The sequence below is a fragment of the Haematobia irritans genome, chromosome 5 (assembly GCF_050003625.1).
Source record: "Haematobia irritans isolate KBUSLIRL chromosome 5, ASM5000362v1, whole genome shotgun sequence".
NCBI lineage: Eukaryota > Metazoa > Arthropoda > Insecta > Diptera > Muscidae > Haematobia > Haematobia irritans.
This window is the reverse complement of record NC_134401.1, coordinates 69,356,450-69,372,883: the sequence shown is the minus strand read 5'-3', so window position 1 is coordinate 69,372,883 and position 16,434 is coordinate 69,356,450. Positions and strand designations below refer to the sequence as shown.

Genomic DNA, 16,434 nt, shown 5'->3' with positions numbered 1-16,434 from the left:
ACAATTATTAGTGTCCAGTGCTGTGTGAGGTTTGGTTGCAAAACAATTTAAAAACTGGTAGAAAAAACTTTTCAAAACAATTATCATGAATGCGTGTGTGTGTAAACAATCTAATAAGCTGCTGCGTATGCATTTGTAATAATTTTATGACGATTGGCGATGTTGTCAATTAAATTTCGGAGAAATAAACGCGGAATAGTTCCAAAATGACTGTTTTCTTCCTTCGAAATCTATTGTCAACACTCTCATTTTTCAACGCGAAAGAAGTTGAAGTCGAGTCAACAAACGTAGTAAGGTGAGTATTAAGTTCGAGTTTAGCCGCTAAAATCGCTAAAGGCCGGTACTATGTTCATTCTTGCGAAAAATTTTTATGGAAACCATTATTTCGCACATAGAAAGCGGCGTTTTTTTAGGTAGCTTGGAGCGCTATTTTACAGGGAGCGATATTGGATTAAGTTGGTGGTGTTGCTTGTTTTTACAAAATAACATTTTATTTTTCCTTGGGCAATTGATCTGCTATTCCTTTGATCCTTTGTATAGTTTCGGAACAAAAATATGGTCCGTGTTTGATTTATAAACCCGCACAAATAGTTTTTAATAAATAAATTATTTCTTAATTCACATTGCAAATGGCGCCGTGCTATAAACGTCAGTTTTTCAACACGAAAAAACAAAGTATCACAAATGGAAAAAATTTCGCAAATTTTTCGCATTTTTTGGTTTTGTATGGAGTTTCAACGCGAAAACCGAACAGAGTACCGGCCTTAAAGTGAAAACTAAATCAGTAAGAAAAATGCAGGAAATTATACGTATTTGTTGCAAATTTTATTATAACTTGATGGGGAAAAGCCCTAAGCAAATGTTCACAATGTTTGTATTCCTTAAAACGGATTATTAAAGAAAGGTAATCGTGAAAAAATTACGTTTTTAGCGGCTAAAGGCCGGTACTCTGTTCGGTTTTCGCGTTGAAACTCCATACAAAATTAAAAAATGCGAAAAACTAGCGAAAATTTTCCATTTGTGGTACATTGTTTTTTTTTTCGAGTTAAAAAACTGACGCTTATAGCGTGGCGCCATTTGCAATGTGAATTAAGAAATAATTTATTTATTAAAACTATTTGTGTGGGTTTATAACACAAATACGGATTATATTTTTGTTCCGAAACTATACAAAGGATCAAAGGAGTAGCAGATCAATTGCCCAAGGAAAATAAAATGTTAATTTTGTAATAGCAAGCAGTAACCACCAACTTAATTCAATATAGCTCTCTGTAAAATAGCGCTCCAAGTTACCTAAATAAACACCGCTTTCTATGTGCGAAATAAGGCCGGTACTCTGTTCGGTTTTCGCGTTGAAACTCCATACAAAATTAAAAAATGCGAAAAACTAGCGAAATTTTTCCATTTGTGGTACTTTGTTTTTTTCGTGTTGAAAAACTGACGTTTATAGCATGGCGCCATTTGCAATGTGAATTAAGAAATAATTTATTTATTAAAACTATTTGTGTGGGTTTATAACACAAACACGGATTATATTTTTGTTCCGAAACTATACAAAGGATCAAAGGAGCAGCAGATCAATTGCCCAAGGAAAATAAAATGTTAATTTTGTAATAACAAACAGCAACCACCAACTTAATTCAATATCGCTCCCTGTAAAATAGCGCTCCAAGTTACCTAAATAAACACCGCTTTCTATGTGCGAAATAAAGGTTTCTATAACAATTTTTCGCAAGAATGAACATAGTACCGGCCTATAATGGTTTCTATAAAATTTTTTCGCAAGAATGAACATATTACCGGCCTTAAAGGTAGGTTAGGTTAGGTTAAAGTGGCAGCCCGATTAAGATTCAGGCTCACTTAGACTATTCAGTCCATTGTGATACCACATTAACTAAAAGTACCTATTACATATGGGCACTTCTAGTTTTAACCGTTGAACCTTCTCGATTATTTTCTTCTGTTGAACCAACCGGATTGTTCCAAAAATATTAGCAGACTGTTTAAGTTAACGTTTCCAGGTCCGCCAGTAATCTGAAGCTATATGCCCCTAAAATTTGCTTACGCCTTACACAAAATGCAGGACACTCACACAAGAGGTGTTTTATTCATTCCTTTTCCTCCGCATCATGACAGCTCATACAATAGTTATTATACTTCGCACCAATAGTTTTTGCAAAATCGCCTATCAGGCAGCGACCCGTTATAGCAGATATAAGGAGTGAAATCTGGCGTCTCGAAAACACTAGCATATCTAGTGTGCGGTTTAAGTTTAAATGGGGCCATATTTGCTTGGTGTCGTTACAACCCTTACAATTCTCCCATCGAACATTTGCCATTATGACAGCCTTCTCATGCAGTAAGAGCTTGCAGGTAGCCAGAGGCACACCAACAGATTCTAGTTCCCCTGGAATATGTAAGGTAGTTCCTAGCCTTGCTAGCTCATCTGCTTCGCAGTTCCCCGGTATGTTCCTGTGGCCAGGCACCTATATTAGGTGAATATTGTGCTGCTCAGCCATCTCATTGAGAGATTTGCGGCAGTCGATGGCCGTTTTCGAGTTGAGGAACACAGAGTCCAAGGATTTTATTGCAGGTTGACTGTCTGAGTATATATTAATGCCAATATTGCGTGGAGCATTACTTCTCAGCCAATTCACCACTTCTCTTATTGCTAATATTTCAGCCTGAAAAACACTACAGTGATCAGGTAATCTTTTCGCTATTCGAAGTTCCAGATCTTTAGAATATACTCCAAAACCCACTTGGTCATCCAATTTGGAGCCATCAGTGTAGAAATCTATATATCTTTTATTCCCCGGGGTCCGTGTACACCACGCCTCACTGTTGGGAATTAGAGTCTCAAACTTTTTGTCGAAAAGTGGACTCGCCAAAATGTAATCCACTACGTTGGGCACATCTGGCATTATTTTGAGGACCGAACTGTGACCGTAACTTTTTTCCGACCACAGCGATAGCTCGCGCAACCACACAGCCGTTGTTGCAGCTGACTGTTTGGCCAAAATGTCTAAAGGCAATAGATGCAGTATGACATTAAGGGAGTTTGTTACTGTCTTGCTGAATGCACCTGAGATACACGAGCACGCCATACGCTGAACTTTGTCTAAACTTGTCGGCTGGTGAAGTGCCGGCCACCAGACTAGAACACCATATAGCATTATAGGTCTAACCACTGCCGTGTATAGCCAATGTACAATTTTTGGTTTTAGTCCCCACTTTTTCCCTATTGCCTTTTTGCACGAGTATAAAGCTACCGTTGCTTTCCTCGCCCTTTCTTCAATATTAAGCTTAAAGTTCAGCTTCCTGTCCAAAATAACGCCAAGGTATTTTGCACACTCCCTAAAGGGAATTTCAATACCCCCTAAGGAAATGGGCCTAACCGTGGGAGTGTTGCGATCTTTGCAGTACATGACTAGTTCTGTCTTTGCAGGATTTACCCCAAGACCATTGTCTTTCGCCCATTTCTCAGCCACATCATCTGCGTATGCCACCACTTGTATCCTTTCTTTTTCTAGGGAAAACAGAAGGTCGTTTATAGCAACATTCCAAAGAAGAGGTGATAGAACTCCTCCTTGAGGAGTGCCTCTGTTCACATACCTTTGTATGTTTGCTTGTCCTAGTGTGGCTGAAATGCGTCTCTTCCTTAGAAGTTCGTCTAACAGCCTAAGTATACCTGGATCAATATTCAGAGTTGTCACTTCATTTAATATCGAGCTCGGATGGACGTTATTGAACGCCCCTTCGATGTCTAGAAACGCCACGATTGTGTATTCTTTGACAGAAAGCGAGCTTTCAATAAAGCTGACTAGTTCATGTAATGCGGTCTCAGTAGACCTGCCCTTCGAGTATGCATGTTGTCGTTTCGAGAGCAAACTTGAATCGACGCTAGTTCTAAGATAAATATCTATCATCCTCTCCAGAGTCTTAAGTAGGAATGATGATAAGCTGATTGGTCGGAAATCCTTCGCATTCGAGTGAGGAGCTTTTCCCGCTTTAGGTATGAAAACGACTTTTGATTCTCTCCACTGTCGTGGAATATATGCTAAGTTGATACATCCTATATATATCGCCGACAACCAGGGAATAATTCTGTCAGCCACCGCTTGTAACTCCGCCGGAGTAATTCCATCAGGTCCGGGGGATTTGAATGATCCAAGGCTATTTAACGCCCATTTTATCCTAGAATCTGATACAATTTCCTCGATAGGAAACGACCGCTGAGCCACTGTGGCACCGCCAGTGCATTGTTCAACCGTCTGATTTCCGGGAAAATGTGTGTCCAATAGTACCTCCAGCGTCTCCTCACTGGACGTTGTCCAATTGCCCTCCGATGTTTTAATGAAACCTGGAGCGGAGCTCGTGGCTGCTAGCACCTTCCGTAGTCTGGAAGCCTCGGATGTATTCTCAATGCTGCTGCAGTAATCATTCCAAGAGTTATGCTGAGCCTTTCTCAGTTCTCGCTTGTATCCTCTCAGATTCTTCTTGTAAGCGTCCCAATCCACAGGAGCTCTGGTGGACTTTGCTTTGTTAAAGAGCTTCCTGCACGATTTCCTCATATTACCTAACTCCGTAGACCACCATGGTGGTCGATTTTTCCCCCTTGGCTTCCCTTTAGGGCATGCAGCTTTCAGTGAAATGTTGAAGGCCTTAGTAATCCTCTCCACTGCGTGTTCGATAACTTGCACAGTGCTCATTTTTGTCTCTGGTATTTCCGGTATCATCATATTGAACGATTCCCTATACCTATTCCAGTCAGCTTTCCTAACATTTGGCGGGAATATGGTCTTGGTGGTATGAACATCAAATTTGAAACTGATGTAGCGATGATCTGAGAAGCTGTGTTCACTTAAAACATGCCACTCAGATATCATTTCATTCAGTTCTTGCGAGGCCAAGGTGCGACTTCGCAAGAGGATCCGCTTACTTCTGATTCAGACAGAGGCTTGTCCATTTCTGAATCCTTTAGCTGATCGTTTTTATACACATTCATTTGGATATAATGAAAGCCATAACATACACGGCCCTGGGACTTTGCTAGATGTGGCAAAGACTGAATGTTCAATATAAACACTGCATGCCGTCTTGGCCCATCCACTTCATCCAAACGGCCAACCTTCCAATCAGCTGTTGGAAGATCTGGATTGCATTGTTTCAGTCTATTTAAAATAGATTCAGAGTCAGGAGGGTTTGCAGGTATCCACGCATGTGCTCTTGGTCTAGCCGGTATGTCTTTCTTCTCGACTAACTATAGAGCAGCTCCTTCCCAAACTTCACCAATTAGTATCAGAGCAGCTTTAAAACATTCTATAGACCTCTGGTCCTCAAATGCGACTAGCTTAAATCGTCCTTGATACCAACCAGCCTCTTGGTGTCGAGGATCTGGGCCGGGAAACTTTTCCAGCACCTTTGAGTAGACGCCAGACAAAGCATTCTCAATTTCCCCCCATTTTTGCTTTGGAACCATACCGTCCAATGCTCCTTTATTTATGATAGCCATCACAAGGCTGTCTTTAGCAACTGAGGCAAACGATCGTTGATCCCTTTTGGAGGATGGCAGCTCATCCGGTGATCGTTCCCTTTTTCCAGCCACAAGAATTCCTTGAGCCCATTTTAAGGAATCGCTTTGTTTAGCCGACAACGTGCTTGGGTCGACTGATCCTAATTTCTTTAGGATAAACAAAGAATTTCTGCGTTCCTTGAATCTCTTTCGTGAGGGATTACCTCCTTTTGATGCCGTTACCTTGGAAAAGGTCCGACTTGTCAAATTGTCGCCACCTGTCGACCCGTCTACAGGTCGACTAATTGGGCCTAACTCTTGGTCATTGCCCAAATTTATAACTCCAGTCGATACCCGTCCACTGGGCCCTGAAGTTAGCACTGTCCACTGGGCCCTGAAGTTAAAAATGCAATAAGATCTATTGACAAAATAAAAATAACTTGAAGTGGTGTTTTCGTAATAAAGCCACCATCTAGCCGCTCCCTACTACATGATAGAATAGAAATAATGTACATAACATGAAATTTATAGAAAAGTGTTAACAAAAGGGCTGTTTTCTTTTAGCACTGGATACCCTAAGTCGTGAAGGTCTAAGAGAAAACAGAGTACTCGTTTATCCAGGACATCTCCAAAAATATGCAACACTGTCATCAGCTGTTCAAAAACAATCACAGGAAAGAAGTGAAATCTTGCATTTTTAATGTATGAAATGCTCCAATTAGTAATAATTATTTACTGCTGCGATTATTTGTGACACTATACCACTTTGAATTTCATGTTTTTCGATAAATTAGTCACAATAAAGTGCTATTGTGAATCGATGAAGCGTCACTTTATCAAAACACAATCTGGCAAGATCGGCGCGACTTGCACTGATGAGATGTTCTGGACATAGACCAAGGAAGGTATAGACATCTCATGTGAATTCACAATGGTTTTGTTTATTTAGAGTGCGCAGTCATTCCACTCAATTGCGCAGTCAAGTGACTCAATTACTTTTTGGAAAAAGAGAATAACCGTTGTAGTGTGACCAAACACACTCTCCACTTCTTCCCTCTTATTCTTCACTTACACATGCATTCTCATTACCATACAGTACTCTATTTTTTTGATCCACTTGTATTCTTGGCGCATTCATATTTTGTTTTTGTTGACGCAGGTCAGTCACACACTTGGTAGTGACTGAGTTGAATGCACTCAGTGGAGTTCCAATTAGATGTTGGTGGCATGTGACACTTTTCATTGGTTTAGAGTTTCCAGTTGGGATTGCATACATTGTTTTGTAAGTAGACCAATTGCATGAACTCAGAATTGAGTCAAATGACCACCAATAGGAATCAAGAAAGGCCTGCATCTCAAAGAAAGTAAAAGTATTAGTGAAATGAAGATCGATTTTACATAGAAATATGTGCATGTGTTAGTGAGCCCCATAGTTCTATACTCCATTTATTGAAATAGTATTAGTACATTTTTCACTCAATAGTCAATAATTCTAAGTTCCAAATTTTGTATAAATTCAATGCATTTTCGAAAATAAAATCAGAAAAATACTGGACAGAGCCTAAACAACCGGCTTTTTATTTTTCTCTGAGTTGAAGTGGCACTGTAGAGTGCCTGCAACAAAAATTAGCTGGTCTAGTGGCGCTCTTAAGCGCCGGCCAAAAATCGGGCAGGTAGAGATAGGATCTTCTCCTTGTAATTTTTAAATTTTGTTTCTGAGTGGACACTTGCCTGTACTTCACGGCAAGCATCCTTTATTTTGTCCTTTTGGAGAACGCTTGCCAATTTTGTTTGCAAGCATCGTTTTGTCTGGTGACCGTTTGCCTACCACACGGCAAACATTACATGGCGATCCTGCGGACTTCGATCCTGCCGTCATCAAATCTGAAGAAGGAAGACCATTTGACTTCTATTCTGCGGATTTAGATCCTACAATATCCTTATGGATCCTAGTTTGACACTTAATAATTTAACCAGCAAACCACTAAGAAGGATGACCTACATAATGTGGACGAAATCGCATTCAACATTCAAAATACCCACTAACGTGTGCACCTTATGTCTCCTTAAACTATATTGTGCCCAAATCCGATCTGTCCCTATTGAAATGGAACGAGAACGATTACGAAAAGAAAATCAACCATTACGAGAATTGCCACGTATGATGTATGAATTTGAAACTTTGGGCGACATCACAAAACATCCCGAAAAAGGCAAAGAAGAAATGGATTTCATCATTTCCCCACAACATAGCTACTAGCATATAATTTAAAAAATATTTAAAAATGAAGAAGATTGTAACAAACATATAACCAATTTTATTACTCAATTACAATTAGTACTAAAAAACAAATATAATAAAAATTATTATTACAAAAAAAAAAATATTTGCAAAAAGTATATATAGAAATAAGTATGATACCGTTTTAAATAAATTAAAATGGACCAATATTTAATCCAATTAAATCTTTAAGTAAATTGTAAAAAAACACATGCTCGTATGACTCAAACTTTTCCTGCGGTAAGGAAGTTGATTTTTTTTGTAAACTGCGCTTAATGTCGATTAATACTTCTTACTTTTACCAATTTGCATAAATTAACCCCCACAGCTTGATTTTTTTTGGCGAGTAACTTGTTTGAAACAGAAAAATGAAGATGATTTGAAAACTATATTTGAAAAATTTGTACATGCTTGATCTACATTTCGTAAAAACCTAATTTTGATGGCATTATTCTTGGATAAAATGTAACTGTTGAATGGAATTTTAGGAAAGGAGTTTTTTTTTTTTCAAATAATGGTGAAACGTCTATATTTCATTGAAGATTTTAACAGAACGGCTGTTATATCGTATTTGAATGCCTTAGTGAAGAAGAATACGAAATTCGAATGGACACAACAATGTCAGGAAGCTTTCGAAATACTTAGGAACAAGTTGAATTGGCGGGATTAAAATTTTGCAATACCCCGATTTCGACAAATTTTGCAATGCCCCGATTTCGAGAAAGAATTATTAGGAATTCCCCAATGGATGTATCCAATTTTTCCATCCATATTTATATGGTAGGAAATTTATTGTGGTTACAGACCATCGACCTTTAGTTTCTTTGTTTACTCACAAGAACCCCAGTTCTAAATTGACTCGAATTAGATTAGAACTATCAGATTATGATTTTGATATTGTATATAAAAAAGGAACACATAATACAAACGCAGATGCATTATCGCGTATAAAGATAGACTCCGATACATTGAGATCAATGATACCTCAAGAAATAGATGAGAAAGTTAAGAAATCGCTGGTGATAACTCGAGGGATGAAGAGAAAAATGTGCACAAATAAAGAGGATAGGAATGAAGAGATGTCTTCCCATAATGAGTCAGGCCAACTCAAAGTTTGGGAATGTACATCTATTAAAGATATTAAACTCGCGAGAAAATTGAGATTTATTATAGACAGGTCGACTAAGAAATTGAATATTGATTATGATCATTCTGTAAACGAATCGCGCGTAAGATGTAGTGATAATCCCTATTACTTAGGTAATCTTTGGGAGAAGCTACCATCTGAGTTAAGCAGAATGAATATTAAAACTTTCGCACTAGATAAAGGTGACGAAATATTTAAAATAATAACGCTAGCGAAATTTAAAGAAAAAATGAATAATTATTTGAAGAATTATGACGTCAATATCTTGTTATATGAAAAACCTCGAGAAATAAAAAGTAATCCGGAACAATTAGAACTAATTAAATTATATCACGATACACCATGCGGAGGTCATTTTGGAGTCAGAAAAACAATTTTAAAATTAAAACAAAAATATGTATGGAAGAATATGTCTAAAATGGTAAAAAAAATATGTGTCAACTTGTGACTTATGCCAAAGAAACAAGCAAATAAAACACACAAAAGAACCGTTAATGAAAACGGACACCCCAACAGACAGTTTTAGTGTAGTTGTCATTGACACGGTAGGCCCCTTACGTCCCTCAAACAATTATCGTTACATACTGACAATGCAATGTGAATTAACCAAGTATGTCATAGCCGTTCCTATGGAGACTAAAGAAGCCAAGTCAATAGCAAAATGTTTGAATGAAAACCTAATTTTACAATATGGGTTATTCAAAACTTTGAAATCCGATAGAGGCACCGAATTCGTGAACGATTTGATGAATGAAATGTGCAATCTATTACGGATTGAACAAAGATTTTCTACACCATATCACCACGAAACTTTGGGAACAGTCGAAAGAAACCATAGAGTTCTAAATGAATACTTTTTATCTTTTGTAAATGACGATAATTGGAATGAGTGGATACCATATTATGCATTCGCATATAACACAACACCACATGTTGATACAGGGTATTCACCATTCGAACTAATTTTTGGTAAATTACCAACAATACCAGGGGAAAACGTAATGAACGCTGAAAAAGTTTATGATTTGGATAACTATGCAAACGAGCTGAAATTAAGACTAAAAATCTCTATTGAAAATGCCACGAAACTAGTAGAACAAGTAAAACTTAAGAGAAGCCAGAACTCTTTAACAAATACAAATAGGATAGACCTCAAAATAGGTGATTTAGTTTTAGTAAAAAAGGAAAATAGAAGAAAGAATCAGCCACCTTACCATGGTCCCTATAGAATATCAAATATAGATAATTTAAATGTAACACTACAAATAGATAATAAAGAAAAAACTGTACACAAAAATTTATTAAAAAAATACCAAATTTAACCATTGTATTTCTAATATGTACGTATTCTAAAAAAAAAAAAATATATTTATATATATCAACTAGCTAAACACTTATATCTAGTATCACATATCAAAGAAAACTCTGTAAAGCAAAACACAAATTTGTAAACAAACCACTACAATACAACACAATAAATATTATATTACAAACGTGTCCCCAATTTGATCTATAAAATAACCAAATTGTGTACATTTCTTTTAAGGGCGAGGGTGTAGTGTGACCAAACACACTCTCCACTTCTTCCCTCTTATTCTTCACTTACACATGCATTCTCATTACCATACAGTACTCTATTTTTTTGATCCACTTGTATTCTTGGCGCATTCATATTTTGTTTTTGTTGACGCAGGTCAGTCACACACTTGGTAGTGACTGAGTTGAATGCACTCAGTGGAGTTCCAATTAGATGTTGGTGGCATGTGACACTTTTCATTGGTTTAGAGTTTCCAGTTGGGATTGCATACATTGTTTTGTAAGTAGACCAATTGCATGAACTCAGAATTGAGTCAAATGACCACCAATAGGAATTAAGAAAGGCCTGCATCTCAAAGAAAGTAAAAGTATTAGTGAAATGAAGATCGATTTTACATAGAAATATGTGCATGTGTTAGTGAGCCCCATAGTTCTATACTCCATTTATTGAAATAGTATTAGTACATTTTTCACTCCATAGTCAATAATTCTAAGTTCCAAATTTTGTATAAATTCAATGCATTTTCGAAAATAAAATCAGAAAAATACTGGACAGAGCCTAAACAACCGGCTTTTTATTTTTCTCTGAGTTGAAGTGGCACTGTAGAGTGCCTGCAACAAAAATTAGCTGGTCTAGTGGCGCTCTTAAGCGCCGGCCAAAAATCGGGCAGGTAGAGATAGGATCTTCTCGTTGTAATTTTTAAATTTTGTTTCTGAGTGGACACTTGCCTGTACTTCACGGCAAGCATCCTTTATTTTGTTCTTTTGGAGAACGCTTGCCAATTTTGTTTGCAAGCATCGTTTTGTCTGGTGACCGTTTGCCTACCACACGGCAAACATTACACCGTACAAATCAGTCAATTTACATTACAAAAAAGGTGTGGATGGATAGAATTTTATAAGCTTTTACAATATTTGGTGTTTCAACAAGAGAACAAGGGAAAGAAGACAAATTAAAGCCAAATTAAAAAATGACTCAATTGCAGACGAAAAAGAGCCCTCTACGGTGTGCAGACCAACTTATATTTAATTGGTCTATGGTTCTGGATAGAACACCAGTGCACCGATGTTCTGGATAGCCCATACAAATGTTGTATCCAGTGCAAAAAGAAAACATCCCTAAAAAAAGTTTTAGTTAGTGAATTTCATTTTACAATCGTTTCTTTTTACTGGGTATAGGGATAATAAACACAAATGCTGGCCGTGCATCGTAATTATAAAGAAGGCAGTGCGATTGATGTTGCAGTACTATGGTAGCTACGAATGGAATCACAAGAATAAATTGCTATGTTCCAAAAATAAAATGCAATAATTAATTATGCATATATCTTGCATTTTATCGATTTAAAATACTGGTTGAATTTTATAACGTGACTGAAATAGTTATAAAATTATCCATTATCTTGCGAAATATAAGTCGGGAACAGTGACTTTTGCTTAGGAACTACTCTTGGACGTGAGTTATAGGCTTATGTTGATTGAACAAAAAGTTTCACTTTGTCTATAGCTATTGTATGGTGTACGTGTTTTAAATGGTCACCCCATGTAGTTGTTCCCCCCGAGGAAACAACATTGACAAATGAAATGACGTTATTATCCTTTGTGGGAACCGTGGTGGTGACCACTGGATTTGAAATTGCTAGTGAGGCGGCAACAGCATGGGCATAAGTACACTCATGGCTGAATAAGGAGGTTGAATCACGATAACAAAAACAACAAATTTCAATATGTTGTTTACAATTTTAAGAAGTCAAAATCAGCTGATAAAAGAATGGTATGGCTTTGGTAAAAGTGGCAATTATTTGTTCTTTCAATTTTCCTGAAAAAATAATTTCAAATTTAATTGCGTCACCTATGAGTGATTGTGAAGTGGATAATTCATCCGAGGAACGCCGATATGAGACAAATAAGACTATAATACCCACTAAAGTTAAGAATGGAAGTCAGTCAAATGGATCTTCGCCATCTATTGACAAAAACAGTTTATAATGCAGTTTAAAAACTGATGTGCGTGGTATTTGGGGTCTGGAGTATGTTATCAAGATACTCAAGTCATATTTGAACAATTCTCCAGCTATGAATGCGCGAGTTTGTTTGAGATGCATTTGCTATGCAGTGTCATTTGGAGAGCTGCAATCACCATAAACATATGATTTTGACATCTTAAAATTTTGTCGACATAAAAAAATTGTAATCATATGGGCCCATGATTTAACCTTCTTGTTCAGCCATGAGTACACTCTTGTCCGCTGGTATTGCAATGCGATTGTGTAGATATTGTGGACACCAACGAATTAAGTTTGTTGATGAATAAGTCCATTGCTGCTCATGATGTAAAAGTTAGCCTAACACCGGAATTATATGTTTGTTAGATGGGTGTTACAAATTGACGGTATCCATTTGGAAAAGCTGAAGAAGACGACAATGTACCACATGTTGTTAAAGCTGTTGCCGAATGTGGTAAGACACCAGGAGTAGAGCGGCTCTTAACAATTATTAGTGTCCAGTGCTGTGTGAGGTTTGGTTGCAAAACAATTTAAAAACTGGTAGAAAAAACTTTTCAAAACAATTATCATGAATGCGTGTGGGTATACAATCTAATCAGCTACTGCGTATGTAATAATTTTACGAATTTTATGGCATATGTAATAATTTTATGACGTTTGGCGATGTTATCAATTAAATTAAGGAGAAATAAACGCTTCTTCGTTCGAAATCTATTGTCAACACTCTCATTTTTCAACGCGAAAGAATGGTTAAGGGAAGTTCTTTACGAGTCAACAAACGTAGTACCCACCCTAAACTCGAACTTAATATCCAACTTTAAGGTGGGTACTAAGTTCTTGTTTAAGCTGAGTACTATGTTAAGTTTTCAAGCTGCAAACCAGTTTTTTTTCACGGTTACTTTTTTTAATCAATTAATTTTGAAATATTAAATGGTTCGCAATCAATACATTGGATCTTTTCCATCCATAATTTGAAGAGACTTTATAAAAATGTTATCGTCTTCATATAGGGTAAGTGCAGCAAATGTGGTATAGGCTGGTAATGTGGTATAATAGCTTTTTCTCTTTCTAACAACATACGAAGAACTAAACCAAGCTGAATAGATTGTGGCTGTCAGAAAATGAAGCTATCAAAGATCAATTTGATTTTTGCAACTCTTTCTTTGTGCCAGTTGAAAGAATTCACATTTACCCGTGCTCGAAGGTTTTTTTGTGGTACTTAATCATTTCGTTTTGTGTGAAGATATATTTTAAATTTATTAATTTTCGGATGTAAATAACTGACGAGTACTAAATAAGCATAAAATGTATGTAATTGCGATACACATATTGCATTTATTATTTTTTACAAAAAAATCTACATTTTGGTGTACCACATTACCTGCACATTTTATGAATCCGTGCTTAATGTGTTTTTTAATAAATTCGCAAATATAGGTGGGTACTATGTTTGTTGGCACGAAAAAAACTTCTCCATTCTTTCGCGTTGAAAAATGAGAGTGTTGACAATAGATTTCGAACGAAGAAAACAGCTATTTTGGAACTATTCTGCGTTTATTTCTCAGGAATTTAGTTGACAACATCGCCAAACGTCATAATATTTTTACGTATACATACGCAGCAGTTGATTGTTTACATACACGCATTCATAATAATTTTTTTGAAGTGTTTTTCTACCAGTTTTTGAATTGTTTTGAACCAAATCTCACAAAGCACTGGACAATAATAATCCAAATGGATTCCGTCAATTTGTTATGCAAACTTTTACATCCGAAGCAATTGACATTACGTTCAGCAACAAAACAATTGGTGAAAAACGCTACTCGTTCATTGGAATATGCCGAAAAGAAGACATAATGAACAAAATCATCATAGTTTGAATAAAATCGAATATCTTAAAATCGTCGTTATCACACCACCATGGAAAGACAAATGTGTGTGAGAATTTTCAAGCAAAATTTAAAAATCATACACGATTTGAATGCAAATGAGCGTGGTAGTGCCAAATATGGTATCACTGAATTTGCTGATTTGACCAGTACCGAATATAAACAACGTACCGGCATATGGCAACGAGATGAGGGTAATGCTGCTTTAACCCCTTAAACTGAAATTCCAGACGTTGAATTGCCCAAAGAATTCGATTGGAGAGAAAAGGTCAATGTGGCTCTTGCTGGGCTTTTAGTGTTACCGGCAATGTCGAAGATTTGCATGATGTCAGGACTGATAAACTGGAACAATATTCCGAGCAGGAATTATTAGATTGTGATACAACAGATTCAGCTTGTAATGTTGGTTTGCCCGATAATGCTTATGATGCCATTGAGAAAATTGGAGGTTTAGGACTTGAACTTGAAATGAATTTCCCTATCACGCACGCAAAGAACAATGCCGCTTCAATACATCGAAAATCCATGTTAAAGTAAAAGGTCATGTTGATTTACTCAAAAACTCATACATGTGGTGGCTGTCTGTACAACTCTTTCAAAGGTTTTTGTGCAGCCATCATGGAAATACAAACCATACCATTTCTCATACTTAATACCACCACTCCATACCCAATAAATTTTCATCTAGTTTTTTTTTTCTCATATATATATTTTTTTCTTCGTCTTACGATATTGTTACTTCCTTATTATTTTTTGTCAAACGAAAGTATAGTGTATAATGTAAAGTTCATATTCAAATTCAATAAACTTAAGCCCATAACTCACGTTCAAGGGTAGTTCCTAAGCCAAAGTCACTGTTCCCGACTTATAATTCGTCACAAAGGGATGTTAGAGTTCTATACCAGAGAATATCTCAGTCACGTAATAAAATTGAATTGATAAAATGCAAGATATATGGGCAATGAATGTCGCTGAGTGAAATTTAAAAGCAACAATTAAATTAAATCGATTCATTCCGGCCTATCGCACTGATCAACATCAGTCCAAAATGATTGCAAGCATGAGGGCAATACATGAAAATTATTTTGCTATTTAAATAAAAACAAGTTAGAAAAGTCTAAAGTCGGGCGGGCCGACTATATATGCACCACTTTGTGATCTACATTTTCGATACCATCTGAAATCCTCCAAATTTGTTGGGTGATATATATAAAGGTTTATGTTCCCATATACATACTTTTAAATCTGAACCGACAATATATTTAAGACTTCTTAGTCTTAAAATTTAAGTCGGTTAAATTCGAGTAAAAACTTGGCCTCATTGGTCATATGAGTCTAAATCGGGCGAAAGATATATACAGGAGCTATATCTAAATCTGAACTAATTGTTTTCCTAGTGCACAATTTTAAGCAAATTGCGCTAAAACTATGGCTTCTGTGATCATATAGGTCCAAATCGGCACTTAAATCTGAATCGATTTCAATAAAATTTAGCACACTTGACTTTACTGCTAATTGTAATCCTAGTGCAAAATTTCAACCAAATCAGGGTAAATCTCAGGCGTCTGGGCCCATACAAGTGCATATCGGAAGAATGATATATATGGGAGCTATATCCAAATCTGAACCGATTTCAATAAAATTTAGCACACTAGACTATACTACTAATTGTTCTCCTAGTGCAAACTTTCAACCAAATTGGGGTAAAACTTTGGCTTCTGGCCCCATATAAGTACATATCGGGCGAACGATATATATGGGAGCTAACTCTGAACCGATTTCTTCCAAAATCAATATGGTTCTATTCTGATCCAAAACACATAATTGTGTCAAATTTGAAGTCGACTGGGCTTAAATTGCGACCTAGGCTTTGATTACAAAAATGTGTTCACAGACAGACGGACATGGCTATATCGACTCAGGAGCCCACCCTGAGCATTTTTGCCAAAGACACCATGTGTCTATCTCGTCTCCTTCTGGGTAATGTAAACATATGCACTAAATTATAAAACCCTGTATAGGGTAAACCTTTTTATTTATGTGGCATAAACATTTACCAT

General features: G+C 36.6%; 1 pseudogene; it reads left to right on the top strand.

Moving 5' to 3' along the window:
• Positions 1 to 14,123: 14,123 nt before the first annotated feature.
• LOC142240677 (cathepsin F-like) lies at positions 14,124 to 15,224 on the top strand (annotated as a pseudogene).
• Positions 15,225 to 16,434: the final 1,210 nt, after the last annotated feature.